At 37.8% G+C, this 18,638-nt stretch overlaps 1 long non-coding RNA gene across 1 annotated transcript in view; it reads left to right on the top strand.

Moving 5' to 3' along the window:
* Positions 1-7,025: 7,025 nt before the first annotated feature.
* LOC310729211 overlaps positions 7,026-18,638 on the top strand; it is a 145,173-nt gene continuing 133,560 nt past the window's right edge. The window contains exon 1 of the long non-coding RNA XR_014534507.1: positions 7,026-7,104. This is a non-coding gene — a long non-coding RNA (uncharacterized lncRNA). The remainder of the gene's footprint in view (positions 7,105-18,638) is intronic.

Genomic DNA, 18,638 nt, shown 5'->3' with positions numbered 1-18,638 from the left:
CTAAGTGATTTTACTATATTTTGTGAAGTGAATTGAAGTTGGAAGAGTATTCCAGGAAAATCCAGGTTGATCAGAAAGAAGTGAATTCCTGTTATAGATTTGATTCCATCTGGGTTATGAAAAAGAAAATTAGTTAGTGATAGTATAGTATATAGGGGATTGGGTTAAGAATCCACCAAACTCACTTATTCTTCAGCTTTTAAACCCCCCACCAGAGCATTAAAGTAAATATGTTTACATACATTTAATCCAAATCTTCAATGAGTCAGAAATTTGAATCAGTACTATGATGTTTCTTCCCCCAAACAGCATGTCTACTCTATTTTCTGGTTACATTTTTAAAATATTTTACTACAGCAGAAGCAATTTTTCCAAATAGCCCATATAATTTAAATATTCGAAAAGAGCAAACATTTGTTTACACACAAAAAAAACAAAAAACACTTCAGATACCCTGAGAACTCGAATGGCTAAACAAGTCAAGTCAAATCAAGTCAAGTTTATTTGTATAGCGCTTTTCACAACAGACATTCTCTCAAAGCAGCTTTACAGAAATCAACAGTAAAGGTGAATGGTGTGCATTTATCCCTGATAAGCAGCCGTGGTGACTGTGGCATGGAAAAACTCCCTTAGATGTTATGAGGAAGAAACCTTGAGGGGGACCAGACTCAAAAGGGGAACCCATCCTCATTTGGGTGACATCAAGAGTTTGATCATAAATCTTTCAACAATATAGAACACTGGAGAGTGAGACCTAACATGAGCACAGGAGTATAAGATCAAAAGTAATGATCTTTCTACAGTCTTAGACAGTCTTTACGGTTATAAAACTAGGAGCTACTGAGCAACTCATAAAATAGCTCAACATTTGTGATCATCACAGATCCAACACCAGCTTCTCCATGCCAGAGCATTTAAACACTTCAGGAGGTCCAAAGTCAAAACTCGACACATGTAGTGGGATCCAATTGGCACTGGTACATCTCTAGATGGTACGGGATGTTTGCAAGTTGGGCATCTACTTCTTCAAAGGTCCATAATCTTCATGAGGTGGGATGTGACTGGAGCTGGCCAAACCTCAGGATGGGGAGAGAAAGAGAAGCAGTGGAGAGGAATTAGCATAGCTGCTGTTCATGATATTAACAGCACAAGTTGATAATGTGCATGTGATCAATGTTCTGGAGCACAAGGTTATGATAAGTGATGTGTGTTATGTGTAGGCTTTGCTAAAAAGATATGTTTTTAATCTACACTTAAACTGGGAGAGTGTATCTGAGCCCCGAACACTGTCAGGAAGACTATTCCAAAGTTTAGGAGCTAAATGTGAAAATGCTCTACCACCTTCAGTGGACTTTGCTATTCTAGGAACTACTAGAAGTCCAGAGTTTTGAGATCTCAGGGAGCATGACGGATTGTAGCATGTTAAAAGACTGGATAGATACATAGGAGCCAAACCATTTAGGGCTTATAAGTGAGAAGCATTAGTTTGTAGTCGATTCAAAACCTGACAGGTAGCCAGTGTAGGGACGATAAGATTGGGGTTATATGATCATATTTTCTTGACCTTGTAAGAACTCTGGCTGCCGCATTCTAAACTAACTGAAGCTTGTTTATTAATGATGCAGAACATCCACCTAGTAATGTATTACAGTAGTCTATTCTGGAGTTCATGAAAGCATGGACGAGCTTCTCTGCATCGGATATAGATAACGTTTCTTAGCTTAGAAATATTTCTAAGGTGAAAGAAGGCTGTTTTTGTAACTTGGTTGATATGATTTTTCAAAGACAAGTTGCTGTCTAAAATAACCCCCAGGTCTTTTACCATTGAACTAGTAGTTACAGAACATCCGTCTAAATGCAGGTTGAGATGCTGGAGCTTCTGTATACTGGTTTTTAGGCCAATGAGCAAAATCTCTGTCTTATCAGAATTTAATAGTAGAATGTTATGGGTCATCCAATCTCTTATTTCTTCAACACGATCAGTTATCAGAGCTAATTGAGCTGTATCACCTGGTTTTTTTGAGATATATAGCTGGGTATCACCAGCATACCAATGGAAGCTAATTCCATGCCTTCTAATAATATTTCCTAAGGCAAGCATGTATATTGTAAAAAGCAGGGGTCCTAGAACTAAACCTTGTGGCATGCCATAATTTACAAACACCCTGCATTTTTTAACACTAATAACCAGATGAATGCTATAATTTCTTCTTATATATATATATATATATATATATATATATATATATATATATATATATATATATATATATATATATATATACTGTATATATGTGATAATTGTAATATTCCTCTCTGGGTATTAGTATACCCATAATTCTCAATTCTCAATTACCCCCGCCAAATCCTCAAATCACCAAATGTATACACAATGGTCCATTAATCCAATTAGCCTTTAGAATGACTTTACAGGTTAAATTACTTTTACACCTCAAGCCTATTTAGTACTTGAACTAAATGTTCCATCAAAAACTTTCAATTAGATTTTTCCCCCAAGAACTGGTGCTAGTGCCAGTCATTACCCAACCTCATTACACATGGAAATGAGAAGAGTACACCATGTGGGTTGCAATAACACAACTCCCTGCAAGAATAAATCAAAGCAGCCATCAGGCAAACTTCCCTATTAATCCTCTCTCATCCACATGGCCCTTTGACATGTCAGGCCCAAATGCTACATCTGCCTCATGTCTTCCACCATTCCAAAGAGGCCCCATGGTGCTACTTAATAGGGATGAACATGTTCCTATTGAAAAATTAAAACATGGATGAGTTTTTTCCTGAGTCGGATTACACAAAATCAATCAAGTGGGGACACAACTGCTGTATATATATTGACATTTGAGATTGGCATTTGAAGGACGGTGCGAAGGGAAGCCGTGTCATGTTTGAATGAATGAAATGCTAATGCAGCACCCTTTGGGCATGCTCTTGAAGTGCTGTCTGTCCAATCTGACTCATCTCATCACATCAGTGCCATTTGCAGACAGATGCCCTCTATCATCAGTACAAGCAAGCAGCGTCAAGGGAAAGAGCCAGAGATCAGAGCGGAAGAATGTGAAAGAAAGACAGTGAGACAGACAGACAAAGTGTTATGTCCATAGTCCTTCCAAACACACTGACTTATTTTCTCCTGAACTACTAGCCCACATCCCACCACTGTATTAATTCTGCTCTTACTGTACTGTTGATTCTCTTTTGTTTCTATTGTTGTTTGTATTCTTCTAATTCTCCTTCTTTCTCTTATTCTTCTTATGATTATAATGATCAAGGATTAAACAGGTCTTAGAAACTTATACAGACACATTTACATTTTTCTAGGACACAATTTAGGACAAGCACTAATGTTTCTACAGTGGACTGTGCCAATTCTCTTAACCAGAATGGCAACTGTTATCTCAGGTGACAGTTGGACACGTTTCAAAAAGTGTGAAATGTGTCCGTGTGTGTCCCGAACTCATGCTGCCTCTGACATTCAGAGCTCCAAGAAGGACGTGCAGCTCTCAAATAATGAAGGGCTTATTTTCGAAAACACCTGAGCACCAAAACACAATAAACAGGAAATACCTTTCATTTTAAAAGCCTTCTAATACAAAAAAATACCATAAAAAAATTGGTTGTTGAATGATTTTGGTTTATAATCCTCAACCTCGATTAAAGGCTATGAGTAAATCTCAGCTGTTGAAATTTTATTAAGGTACAAAAAAAAAAAAAAAAAAAAAAAAGATTAGAAACAGTCTGGGACAAAGTGGTCAAAGCTACATTTAATTCCAATTTTTTTTTACTTCATTGTGCATGAAAACTATTGGGGCTGAGGCCCTGATTACATAGCAACGAGCATTCAGTGCAGTACCAAGCTGTGCAAACGTTTCAGTGTTTGAAAACCTCCCCTGAATTATGTTACACCAAACCCTTGGTCAGAAGGACTCAAATTCCATAACTACAAAGAAGGCAGTAAACAGCAGGCTAAATCTGGCACCACAATAGCCAACCCCTGTCAAACAACAGGCAGGTAGAAAAAAGTAACAATGATATTATTAATAATAACCATTAACATAAAACTCTGCCAAAACCACAGCTAAGAATGTTCATAGAGCTGGCTTGTATCCTACATGCTGTGTACACATCAAAAACAATATCCCGAAATACTGCTACACCAGCCAAGACTCTACTGCATATTATTGTGTCCTATAAAGATTTTAAGACGGTAATTCGTGTATGATGCTGGTAACAATCGCTTGGAAAGGAGGTTGCACTCGTGTTAGATATAAACCAATACTAGACCATGTGTGTATGTAGTAATGATAATAATCATCATCATCTTTTTTTATACTTCAATAAGTACTTCACAAACTTAACACAAAACATTGTGGTTTGCACCTGCACCACACCAATCATGTCTTGACAGGCTGTCTATGTTCAGGAAAAAATTATATGAGTAATAATTGGTCAAACTGTACATCAGCTATAAATAATAGTTATGCTCGTGACAAAATCAGAATGCAAAATACCTTGTTGATCAAGCAACCTTGGAAATAGTGCTTTCATATTCAAATTCTTTGTTTCATATTCAGAGTTTTTTTAGTTGTCCCAAGAATACCTTGTGTTACTTACAGAAAAAGCACAAACAGGCTGTCATGTGAACTAACGAGTCCAACACAGACTGTTGACTCAGTAAAGATGAAAATGCAGCTATAACCGATTTGAGGCCAGATACGTACAATGGTAAAATGTAGGACACAGTGGTGAGAATTCCCAGGAGGCAATTCAAGAGAAAGCAAATATGTCTGTTTTTAAAGCTCTGCAGTGTGTACTTATGTAACAACTGACCTCAGTGTGTATGCAGCGTTTCGGGACAATCCACTAGACATTGTTACAGTAGTAACTCCTTTATCTGTCTGATCAGTCGAACAATTCCAATCAAAAGAACCGAAAGTCCAGCAAATACCATAAACCCCCTTGAGACTCGCATTCCACCCAGTAGTGCTTTAACCTGTGACCTATAGAATCTCCCAGTGAGTTCCCACACAGTGCATTTATTACAGCTTTGCAATCACACTATGTGAGCTCAGAAAACACAACCCAACACTATTTTGAAAGCTTACAAGAAAAAGGACACATCCTAAGATGGCAAGTTTTTGTAAAAATTAACGCTTTAATAATGCGTTAACGCAAATTCATTTTAATGGCACTAATCTTATTAAAGTGTGATTAATGCAGCGCATTTTTGTGCGACAATTTTTATTAATAAATAAATATACAGTGGGTACGGAAAGTATTCAGACCCCCTTAAATTTTTCACTCTTTTTTATTTTGCAGCCATTTGCTAAAATCATTTAAGTTCATTTATTTTCCTCATTAATGTACACACAGCACCCTATATTGACAGAAAAACACAGAATTGTTGACACTGTTGCAGATTTATAAAAAAAAAAAAACTAAAATATCACATGGTCCTAAGTATTCAGACCCTTTGCTCAGTATTTAGTAGAAGCCCCCTTTTGATCTAATACAGCCAGGAGTCTTTTTGGGAAGGCTGCCACAAGTTTTTCACACCTGGATTCAGGGATCCTCTGCCATTCCTCCTTGCAGATCCTCTCCAGTTCTGTCAAGTTGGAGGGTAAACTTGGTGGACAGCTATTTTTAGGTCTCTCCAGAGATGCTCAATTGGGTTTAAGTCATTGCTCTGGCTGGGCCACTCAAGAACAGTCACGGAGTTGTTGTGAAGCCACTCCATCGTTATTTTAGCTGTGTGCTTAGGGTCATTGTCTTGTTGGAAGGTAAACCTTCAGCCCAGTCTGAGGTCCAAAGCACTCTGGAGAAGGTTTTCATCCAGGATATCCCTGTGCTTGGCCGCATTCATCTTTCCCTTGATTGCAACCAGTCGTCCTGTCCCTGCAGCTGAAAAACACCCCCACAGCATGATGCTGCCACCACCATGCTTCATTGTTGAGACTGTACTGGACAGGTGATGAGCAGTGCCTGGTTTTCTCCACACATACCGCTTAGAATTAAGGCCAAAAAGTTCTATCTTGGTCTCATCAGACCAGAGAATCTTATTTCTCACCATCTTGGAGAACTCCATGCGGGTTTTCCATGTGTCCTGCACTGAGGAGAGGCTTTCGTCGGGCCACTCTGCTATAAAGCCCCACTGGTGAAGGGCTGCAGTGATGGTTGACTTTCTACAACTTTCTCCCATCTCCCGACTGCATCTCTGGAGCTCAGCCACAGTGATCTTTGGGTTCTTCTTTACCTCTCTCACCAAGGCTCTTCTCCCCCAATAGCTCAGTTTGGCCGGTCGGCCAGCTCTAGAAATGGTTCTGGTCGTCCCAAACGTCTTCCATTTGAGGATTATGGAGGCCACTGTGCTCTTAGGAACCTTAAGTGGAGCAAAAAAATTTTTGGAACCTTGGCCGGATCTGTGCCTTGCCACAATTCTGTCTCTGAGCTCTTCAGGCAGTTCCTTTGACCTTAATGATTCTCATTTGCTCTGACATGCATTGTGATCTGTAAGGTCTTATATAAACAGGTGTGTGGCTTTCCTAATCAAGTCCAATCAGTATAATCAAAAATTTCTGGACTCAAATGAAGGTGTAGAACCATCTCAAGGATGATCAGAAGAAATGGAGAGCACCTAAGTTAAATATATGAGTGTCACAGCAAAGGGTCTGAATACTTAGGACCATGTGATATTTCAGTTTTTCTTTTTTAATAAATCTGCAAAAAGGTCAACAATTCTGTGTTTTTCTGTCAGTATGGGGTGCTATGTGTACATTCATGAGGAAAAGAAATGAACTTAAATGATTTTAGCAAATGGCTGCAATATAACAAAGAGTGAAAAATTTAACGGGGTCTGAATACTTTCCGTACCCACTGTATATAAAAGAGGCAAAATCTAAAAATCTTAAAACCTTCAACGCAACACACATTTATTCACGAGGTCCTTTCATTAATCAGATTTACAAAAAGAAAAATCATTAACCAATTGTTTTGCTGATGTGCCAAATCTCAAATCAAGCACCAAAATCCACCATGATGCAAACATCCAGCAATTAAAACCGTCCGTGTGGAAACATAGCAAAAGTTCTGTTTGATGTCCTAGTTTAAAACACCATAATTTAAAACATTTACAAGAATATTTCCACATGCTGCCCAGTCATCTGAAAATGTAAACAGGCTTGTCTAAGTAAATTGTTCAGTGCAAAGGAAAAAAAAGGGGACCTGGGAACCTGTTATTTCTATGTTATTTTTTATGCGTCTAATAGACATGAACAAGTTCTTTAAAAAACATCTATGACCTTTGAATGTTGGGAAAATTGAACATGTCTAGTTTTCATGCTTTATGTTGAGTATGGTTTTACTAATATTAAACATACATTTGCATAAAGCAGCAATAGTTGTCCATGCCCATGTAGAGTATTAAAAACTTGAAGTGTGTTAATTTAAGGTACATTTAGAACAGATAAAGTGTGATTAGATTGCAATTGATCACGATTAAATATTTTAACAGCCATATTTTGTATACTTTATATCTCTTTTAAAAAAATAGGTGCATACAAAACTACTTCTCTTTTTTAAAGGCGGAAACAGTATGACCCAATTCTATAGATGGCTCGCTCTCAGCAGGATTGGGGAAGTTAAGGTGAAGAGCATTTCATGGGTGAAGGCATCTAATGTTGCTTTATTTTTAGACTGCCGGGGGAATAAATTCACTGGAGTGTAAGGCCTGGTTGGGCAAAATAGCATGCACTTCCACAGCTACACGAATGAACTCCAGAGTTCATGATGAAGAGACGATACAAACATGATATAACATTCTCAGACAGTAATGGCCCAAAAGGGGTGGGAGGTGTTAACTGTGATCTATATAGTGTTCGAAAATGGATGACTCTTTTCACAAATTGTAAATGGTGTTATTTGTTAAGTGTTTCCAGACCTTTAATAATCACATAAAAACCTTATTTATAATGTCATTCCCTCTTGTGTGGTTTCCTGTTAGCATTTTTTGTTTTACAGTCTGAAATTTGGCTTTCCCACCAGATAGACAAAAGACACCACACCCTTTTGGAAATTTATTTAAGGAGTGGATGGGGTTGTTTGGGGGGGTACAAAGAAGCTGTTGCATCCTCTGTATGACACAAAGAAGGTTGAAAACCGCTAGTGCACATATAAATCAGATTTAGAATCAGAAATAGCTTTGTTGTTTTAGAGCTTTATTTAATAAGTATGTTTGCACTTAGAAGAAAGTTGTTTTGGTGACCGAAGCTTCCAGTTGCACATTTTCTAAGGTAAAAAGGAAATTTAAAAAAGCTAAATAAATGAAGAATAAAAGTTAATGCACATTTGTTTTTATGAAGAAAATAAATAGAGTATTATTGCACACAAAAGTACAGATTCGTATTAATAAAAGTGGTATTGCATGTATGTATTTTTTTTATTGCCGATGAGGACAGCCTTTAAGTGTCCATAAGGAAGATTGCCTGGGGAAAGAAACTTTTCCTGTGCCTGGCTGTCTTGGTGCTTGGTGCTCTGTATTGTCAGCCAGATGGCAAAAGTTCAAAAAGCATGTGGCTTGGATATTAGGGATCCAGGGACATTTTCTGTGTCCTTTTTCTCACTCAGGATGTATACAGTTCTTAAAGTGCGGGCAGGGGAGCATCAATAATCCTTTCAGCTGTTCGAACCGTCCTCTGTAATCTTCTCATGTCTGATTGTGTAGCTGAGCCAAACCAGACAGTTATTGAAGTGCACAGGACAGACTCAATGATGGCTAAGTAGAACTGCTTAAGCAGCTTCTATGGCAGGTTGAACTTCCTCAGTTGGGCCTTTTTAACAATGGAGTCGATGTGATTGTCCCACTTCAAGCCCTGGCAGATGGTGGTTCTCAGCAACCTTGAATAACTCCACTCCTGCCAGTGCTTTTCATAATGGTGAATGGGGGGAGTGCAGGAGGGTTTCTCCTGAAATCTACAATTATCACTGTTTTGAGCATGTTAAGCTTCAGGTTGTTATGACTGCACCAGACAGCCAGCTGCTAAACCTCGCTTCTAAATGCAGATTCGTTACTGTCGTTAATGAGGCCAATGATTGTGGTGTCGACTGCAAACTTCAGGAGCTTGACAGAGGGGTCTGTAGAGATGCGGTCGATGGTGTACAGGGAGAAGAGCAGTGGGGAGAGAACACATCCCTGGGGGCACCAGTGCTATTATTACAGCTGTTTGACATGAATTTCCTCATTTTCCCTATCAGTCAGTCAGAAAGCTGGTGATCCACTGACAGTTAGCGACAAGAACAGAGAGCTGGGTTAAATAAATCACTTTATGTGGCAAAAGTGTGCCTGAGACAAAGAATTAAGTCTATTGTTCCTATTCTGCCAATTTGGCAAAGCCTGTCAATATTAGAAGGTTGGCGAATACTCTAAGGCTTGCAAATGCTAGATGTCTTGTTTGCATTACTATTAAGCTTAAATAAATGAAGGTACATAAAATAAATTTTGTCAATAAAAATACAGAATTACATTAGCCAATGCATATACTGACTGTAAAAGCGAAAAGGAGCATTGTGTTGATGAGCTTGCTAGCATAATGAATTATTGTAACAATACTGTACAAATGAAATCACTTTAAAACTGTAAATGGTATAAATATTTTTTGGATTGCCATAAAATTCAAGTAAATGATGAACAATCGCCATGACATTTTCTTTTACCATAGTGGTTAAGAACAGCTGATGTATCCCCTGTATGATATAAAGATACACATCACAAGCTGCTAACACACATCTAAAAACCACCTGATATGGAGAAGGTATTACAGGACAATTGCTTATTGTGAGTTGCATTTCATTTCCCTGCTCTTAAGAGAGCACATAAAACAGGATCTGTTTCATATATATTATATAACATACACACACACACACACACACACACACACCTGCTCATGTGCTTTGAAGACAAGATGGGTTTTACCAAATAATACACTCAGGAACAAAAGAGTGTTTTGTTGTATACTTTGCTGAGGGAAACATTGTCCTTGCTACAGTCGTTTCTGTTCTTTTGCACATTACTTTATGTACAGTCGATTGGGCATGTTGAGAAGCAGAATTATATGTTAGCTCAGCCATTTGCAGCTGCTGTTCTAGTTCAGGTCAACTGGGGGAAAAAGAAAGCAAAGCGAAAACGACAATCTATACATATACAGTACATATTACATTTTAGTATATTTTCTTAACGGACAATACTATAGATATGCACCTCTAAATACCACCACTATCATGTCGCAATTTTAGAAACAATCAATACTATACAAAAACGCAATATAACAACACGTGGCATTAGAGAGAGAGAGACATTTCACATATGGAGGGTGAATACCATTTTACTAAAGCAAGCTCCAAACCTCTACACTACAACCGCAACTGTGCCCCTACATCATCTGGAGCAGTTCAGAATCAATATACATGTCCAACATGACAAAAACATTATAATGTAAATACAATACAACCTATTTACCAGAGATGCAGATTCATAGTTTTCACCGCTCCTCAGAGGCTGTAATCCAGTGGTACAGCTCGTATTCTCTGTTCTGGAAGTGACTAACAAACCCTTTCCTGGGATGAGACAAGCTAGCTAGCTTCGGGGTTGACCGACCTCCTTACGGCGCTAGATTTACTTAAAAAATGGATTTTTAAGTATGTCTGAGACCATATCAATTTCTCTTCGTCTGTAGGCATAAATGAGTGCTATAAATGTTTTGCCAGTCAAACTTGGCTGTAACAGTTTGCCTCTGACCAACCAATCAGAGGACGAAAATATGATGACTCTATTCTGGGCCAGCTAGCTACCCTGTGAGGCGAATATGAAATCTGATTTGTTAAAGAAACAGACCTAATTTTTAAGGAGACTATAGTAAAAATGCCAGCAGTACTGACTTTGAAGGCCCTGGGCAGATTAGATTGATATGGCAGCACATAGAGGCTAAAATCTGATTGGACAAAAAAATCTACCATCCACATACACGTACTGGAAGCAGTGCAGCCCAGAGAAACACTACGAAATGAAGAGAATAAACTGTTAGAAAAAAAATGTATACAATTTTATGGAAAAAATATTAGAATATAGGTTGTAAATGTAGGTCACTGCATCTCTGATAGTGTTTAGGCCATTTACACATACACACAGTTAAAAAATCATACATTGTGATTTCTGGATTTTTTCTTTTTTAGATTATGTCTCTCACAGTGGACATGCACCTACAATGAAAATTTCAGACCCCTCCATGATTTCGAAGTGGGAGAACTTGCAAAATAGCACGGTGTTCAAATACTTATTTTCCTCACTGTACATACATATTGTATATATAAACCAATAAGCATTCTTACAACTCTAATACACCTGACCACGACATGCTATGCTAATTTAAGTGTTTAATAACTAAATCCTGACATACTAAATCCTGACAAAAGGAGAAGATCTAGAACGAGAAGAAAAAATAAATAAATCAGTAAGAGCATATCTAACAAATATCAAAAAATATTTTGTTTACTTTATAGCCATTAAAACTTTATGGGGGTCTTGCTTGTCAAGACCATGAAGCCTATCCTGAGACCACTCAGTCCATACCTGTCCTTTGCAGTGCAACACACACCCACACATACCCACACCAATTTAATTTAATGTAGCTATTTTGCCTATCTGTATGGTTTTTGGACACAGAAATTAACCCTGATGAAACACAAATGGTGATGGCAAGAAAATGTGAAACAGATGTTTATAGTAATACATTGTATGTGCAAACTGAAAGCCAGTGTAAGGTAGAGGAAAAAACTGATGCAATAAGATTGTATAAATTAGTCATTACAGACAGCTTTCAACATTATACAGTTGAATAAAAGTTTTAAACATTGAAGCTTTAGGAATGATGACCTACAGGTGCATCTCAATGAATTAGAATGTCATTAAAAAGTTAATTTATTTTATTATAATTTAATACAAAAAGTAAAACTTGTATATTATATTGATTCATCACACACAGACTGAAATATTTCAAGTGTTTATTTCTTTTAATTTTGATGATTACGGCATACAGATGATAAAAACCCAAAATTCGGTATCTCAGAAAATTTGAATATTGTAAAAAAGTTGAATATTGGAGACTCGTAGTGTCACACTTTAATTATCTAATTAAATCCAAACACCTGCAAAGGTTTTCTGAGCTTTTAAATGGTGTCTTAGTCTGGTTCAGGCTGCACAATCATGGGGGAAGACTGCTGACTTGACAGTTATCCAGAAGACGATCATTGACACCCTGCACATGAAGGGTAAGACACAAAAGGTCATCGCTAAAGAAGCTGGATGTTTTCAAAGTGCTGTATCCAAGGACATTAATGGTAAGTTGAATGGAAGGAAAAAATGTGATCGAAAAAGGTGAAATGAAGCCCATTTAAGAATTTAAGGAGATTCCCAAAGAGTGGACTGCAGCTGGAGTCAGTGCTTCAAGAGCCACCATGCACAGACGTATCCTTCGGCTGCAACTGGCACATTCCTTGTGTCAAGCCACTTCTGAACCAGAGACAACGTTAGAGGTGTCTTACCTGGAGAAATGACAGAACTAAACTGTTGGTCAGTGAGACAAAGTCGTCTTTTCAGATAAAAGTAAATTTTGCATTAAATTTAGAAATCAAGGTCCCAGAGTCTGGAAGAAGAGAAAAGAGGCACAGAATCCAAGTTGCTTGAGGTCCAGTGTAAAGTTTGCACAGTCAGTGGTGGTTTGGGGAGTCATTTCATCTGCTGGTGTTGGTCCACTATGTTTTATCAGGTCCAAGGTCAGCACAGCCATCTACCAGAAAGTTTTAAAGAACTTCATGCTTCCCTCTGCTGACCAGCTTTATGGAGATGCTGATTTAATTTTCCAGCAGGATTTGGCACCTGCCCACACTGCCAAAAGTACTAATACCTGGTTTAAAGACCACGGTATCCATGTGCTTGATTGGTCAGCAAATTCACCCGACCTAAACCCCGTGGAGAATTTATGGGGTATTGTAAAGAGGAAGATATGAGACGCCGGACCCAACAATGTAGAAGAGCTGAAGGCCCCTATCAGAGCAACCTGGGCTACGATAACACGTCAGCATCGTCACAGACCAATTGCCTCCATGCCACACAGCATTGCTGCAGTAATTTATGCAAAGGGAGCCCTGAATGAGTACTGAGTTCTGTACCTGTTCATACTTTTCAGTAGTCCAACATTTCTGTGTTATTTATTTATTTTTTATTGGTCTTAAGTAATTTTCAAATTTACTTAAGACCAATTTTTTCAAATTTTTTGAGAAGTCGATATTTTGATTTATTGAGATGCACCTGTATATTTGTGGTATTCTATTTTGGGTGATGTGATATGAATGGAAAAAAAGTTTTCCCCAAGCAACACAAGCAAAAATAAAACAAACTGTATGGGGAAAAAAACCCTGTGTGGTATTTCTAAAGAATAGTAACTGGTACAAAAATTTCCTGAATCAGTGTTTTCACTTATCACTTTATGAAACTTTTGCAAAAAACATTTACTAAAACATCACTCAGCTAAGAGTCGGTACTGTATGGAGTTGAATGCATTGCTTGAGATAACAGACTGTCTAATATATAAATGCAGACATTAATTAGCTGATGAGATATAAACTCAAATAAAATGCCAATGCACATCATAAATAATAACAAAATTGATAGTTTGGCTGATTTTATAGATGGAAAAAAGCATGTAAATCCTCATTTGGCAAATTATCAGCATTGGCTATACATAATGACAGAATTGCATACACAATATACACAATTCCTATGGTAAAGAATATCTACATATCTACATATTTTAGAATATATCATTAAGTATGCATAGCTTTATAGTTAAATAAAAATGTAAAGAATATTAAGCTGAAACGTCAGAATTTTGATTTTGGTGTCCATGTATGGACTTTCATTTATCTGGTTTACCTTAAAATGGACTGCATCAGCCAGATCAATGTTAATATACAGCTAAAAGGCATCTTCATTAGCAGTGACTGTTAAGCAACTCAACCGAATTTTCAAACCTACAGTAAAACAGGCGACAAGTTAAAGGGAAAAAACAACATAAATGCTCTTTGTAGTGTATGCCCACTAATAGCCCCCCAGTAAAGTTTCATCTTGTAAGAGCGTTTGAAGCCTTTGCTGGAGAGATGAACATTGTTATTCCAATAAGATATTCCATCAGTTTGTTCTTTGATGATGATGATAATGATGATGATGATATTGGTGGTGGTGGTGATGGTGTCAGCGATGTGTTTATTTGGGACCAGAGCATATGATTTATCAGTTACCATCTTCATCACACCATTCAGTAAAATTATTTTGCCTGGCAAATTTGGACAAAGTCATCCAGGAAGACATCACAGTGATAAGGGTGGAAATGTTTCATCATATTATAACTGGGACGATCCAGAAGAACTTGCGACCACCCTTACATTTAAAAAACAAAAGTCAACTTGACTAGCCTACATCAAGTTTGGCAAAGCTTCACACAGTCAAACAGAGTTTATATACTCTTGGAGACAGGAAGTAAAATGATCAAGCCCAGCATCAAGAAAGTGCTGCTTAACAATCAGGAGACCTCTAGTGGCTGGGAGGGCTACTGCATCAAGCTGGTGTGGCCAGATTAACATGCATTTTTGTTTAAAATGTTCTTCTAATTTGGCCAGTTTAGAGGTATTCTTTTTCAAACATAAAATTCACTATCATATGAAAAATGGAAATATCCCCACTCCTGAAAAAATTCCTAATTCCATGCCTTCTTTAACAGGTGTTGCATGGCCACTATTCCAAGAAGTGAGCAGGTAAGGGTTAAAAGCTTTTAATTTATGAGGTTCCAATCATGAGCTTAATTCCTTAACCAAAGAACTACCATGACTTTACATTTATTGACATAAAGGCAGGAATTAAGAGCATTAGTAATGGCCTTAAAATGGAATTTGTGCCATTAAAGGATCGAGATTATTCTGCATTAGCAACCCAAGACAAACTACATATATATATATATATATATATATATATATATATATATATATATATATATATATATATATATATATATATATATATATATATATATATATATATATTTTCTATAGGCTGGGTCCAAGGCTGATCAATTCTACACTAAAGCTGTGTATGGATAAATAGTCATTTATTTTAGTGTTTTTTTTTTTATCTGCCAGTGACACACAATCTTTTTATACAACCTATAAATAGAGTAGAGAGAGATAACATCAACATGAGTCACCACATCGAGGCTTTCCTTTAACTTGTAGCAAATTCCCATCAACAGATGTGCAGAAATGTAATCAGCATATTTCCATTTTGCGTAAACATGTTATTGTTTTTTTTACAAAGATAAGTGAAGAGAAAAACTTGTGTGATTGTGAGTGCATTTTTGTGTGCTTTCTTTCATCCGCACAAAGATTTGGCTTTCTGCTCGACTGAGCTCAGAAAACGACCGAGCCACTGGTGATGTTGGCAGGTATGTATGAAGAGAGCTATGCAGCAACATCGCTTGCCTTCTCCCCCACCCTATCAGAGCCATTGTGCTCTTTGTCAATCAGCTGTGCACTCCTCTGAACAATTATGCAGCCTTGTACTCCTTGTACTCATTTATTCTGAGCAAAAACACGCAGAGAATAATGCGTAGGCATCTTGGCAAGCTTAGATCTTGTGGAGTATCCACAATGGAAACGATGGTGGCGCATTAAGTGGCACATCAAGTCATTTAAAAGCAAAACACTCTATGTGGTATTGCACGTGGCATATTACGTTTAGCTGTACACTTAATCTAGAATTACGCTAAGTGAAAGCAACCGATTTAATCATTCCTACTCAGGATATTACCTCAATTAACAATTGAATAAAAATGCTCTATACATACATATTTAAGAGGCCTCTCTAGTTTTATCGCCTTGTCTATGTAGCTATAAATGTATGCAATTGCTTCGTTAATAAAATTATTTATTGAATGAATTTATTTCATGAAGTAAAAAAAAAAAGGCAAATTGCTGAGGCCTAACACCATGGGAATTGTGGAAAATAACCAATGTCAGGTTGGTGGCGGTTATTTATTTGCATACACACACACACATATACCATCCTACACATCCTACATCCTACAAAATTTGTAGCAAATGCAGTTTGTGAAAACACCCTTAATATCAAGGTACTCATTTATTATGGACACAAGGAAATGTGAAAATTCACAAAAAGAGGAACATTACTGTAAGTGTTGAGCTGGTACATAAACATGTAAGAAAAAAAAATAGTTTCTGCAGGGAATTCACCAAACGACACCGTTTCACCCACAGGCAAGCTGTTATGGGAATTTACATATCCTCTGTCTGTCTGTGTCTGTCTGTCTGTCTGTCTGTCTGTTTGTCTCTCTCTCTCTCTCTCTCTCTCTCTCACACTCACTCACTCACACACACACAGACACACACACACACACACACACACACACACACACACACACACACACACACACACACACACACAAAAATTGCATTGGAATAAGATTTAACCAAGAGCACCACCTACAGCCAGCCTTAAATTTGAGAAATTGGTCGGAATGATATTTCTAGATTATTTTTTGCAAACATATTGCACAGACTACATAAACAAAAAATTGTAAATTTAAAATAATGCGTGGTGTATAATGAATACAGCACCATAAAAGCTCATGTGATTACCTGCCTTAGGCTGTTGATTGTAAACGCATCCTGCTGTAGATGGCGCTCTTGCCTATATGGCTAAAAATACAGCCAGTATCTCACAAAAGTGAGTACACCTCTCACATTTTAGCAACCTTTTAAGTATATCTATTTAAGGGACAATATAAAAAAAAAAAAATTACGTGAATATATTTTAGAGTAGTCAATGTGCAGCTTGTATAGCAGTATAGATTTACTGTCCTCTAAAAAAACAACATACAGCTATTATTGACAAAAGTAAGTTCTTTAAGTAATAACATATGTAGGTCGTGTAACCGTGCAAAGCCACAGGTCCTATTCATCATGTTCATGTTTTTGTCTGCTTGACAGGACTATACAAATTTGTGTACCAGTGGATGTTCAACATGGCACCTCATGGCAAATAACTCTGAGGATTTGAGAATTATATTTGTTGCTTTCCACAAAGATGGCCTAGACTATAAGAAGATCAGTAAAACCCTGAAACTGAGTTATAGTAGAGTGGTCAGGGTCATACAGAGGTTTTTGAAGACGGGCTTCACTCGGAACAGCCCTTGCAAGGGTCTACCAAAGAAGTTGAGTCCTCGTGCTGTGCGTCATGTGCAGAAGCTGGCTTTAAAAAATCAGATGCATGAGTGCTGCAGCGTTGCTTTAGAGGTTGCAGAAGCGGGAGGTCTGCTTGTTTGTGCTCAGAACATACGCCACACACTGCAACAAGTCGGATTGCATGGCCATCGTCCCAGACGGAAGCCTCTTCTGAAGCTGGCTCATAAAAAAGTTGCTAAAGACGACCTGTCCAAGAGCTTATATTACTGGAATCATGTCCTGTGGTCTTAAGAAAGTAAGATGTATGTAGGCTGCATGAGTGCTGCTGGTACTGGGGAGCTGCGGGTCTTTAGAATCAGAATTTAGTGGCCAAGTACGTTGACACACACAAGGAATTTAGTTCCAGCCATTATTGAGGGAAGTTAGTTAGTGTCATTGAGGGAACAGGGATTCCAACATGTACTGTGACATTCTGAAGCAGAACATGATGCTCTCCCTTCAGAAACTGGGCCGAACGCAGTTTTCCAACATAATAATGACCCTAAACACACCGCCAAGATGACAACTGCCTTGCTGAGGAAGATAAGGGTGATGGATTGCTTAAGTATGTCTCCAGACCTGAACCCTATTGAGCACCTGTGGGGCATCTTCAAGCGGAAGGTGAAGAAGTGCCATGTGTCTAACATCCAGCAGCTCGGTGATATCATTATGGAGGAGTGAAAGAGGATCCCAGCAACAACCTGTGCAGCTCCGGTGTATTCTATGTTCAGGAGGATTAACGCAGTGCAAGATCTCAGTGGTGCTCACACAAAATTCTGACACTTTTGGACACAGTTTTGACACGTTCGCTTAGGGTGTACTCACTTGTGCTTACCACCAGTTACTCACCAATTATTTAGACAATAATTGCTGTATGTTAAGTCATTTTCAGACAACAGTAAATCTATACTGCTATACAAACTGCACACTGACTACACTAAAATATATCCAAGTTTCATTTATATAATATTGTCCCTTAAGAAGATATACTAAAAAGGCTGCTGAAATGTGAGGGGTTTACTAACTTTTGTGAGATACTGTACAGGTTTGACCAAAGCCAGGGACTTATGCTGTGTGAAGTATTTATTTATATGTATTAATATTCCCCTTACAAAGAAGGCTAACCCTAGATCAGCTTTATCCTGTAATGAAACTTTAATGTCAACAGCCCTTTGTCCCTGAACCTAGCCTAAGTGAATTCACAAGATTATCCGAATCATCTTACAGTTATCTCAGCTTTTATACACAATAAACAATTATCCTTATACCAACTGATC

The sequence above is a fragment of the Silurus aristotelis genome, assembly GCF_946808225.1.
Source record: "Silurus aristotelis genome assembly, chromosome: 7".
In the NCBI taxonomy this organism is placed as follows: domain Eukaryota; kingdom Metazoa; phylum Chordata; class Actinopteri; order Siluriformes; family Siluridae; genus Silurus; species Silurus aristotelis.
This window is presented reverse-complemented; position numbering and strand designations above follow the sequence as displayed.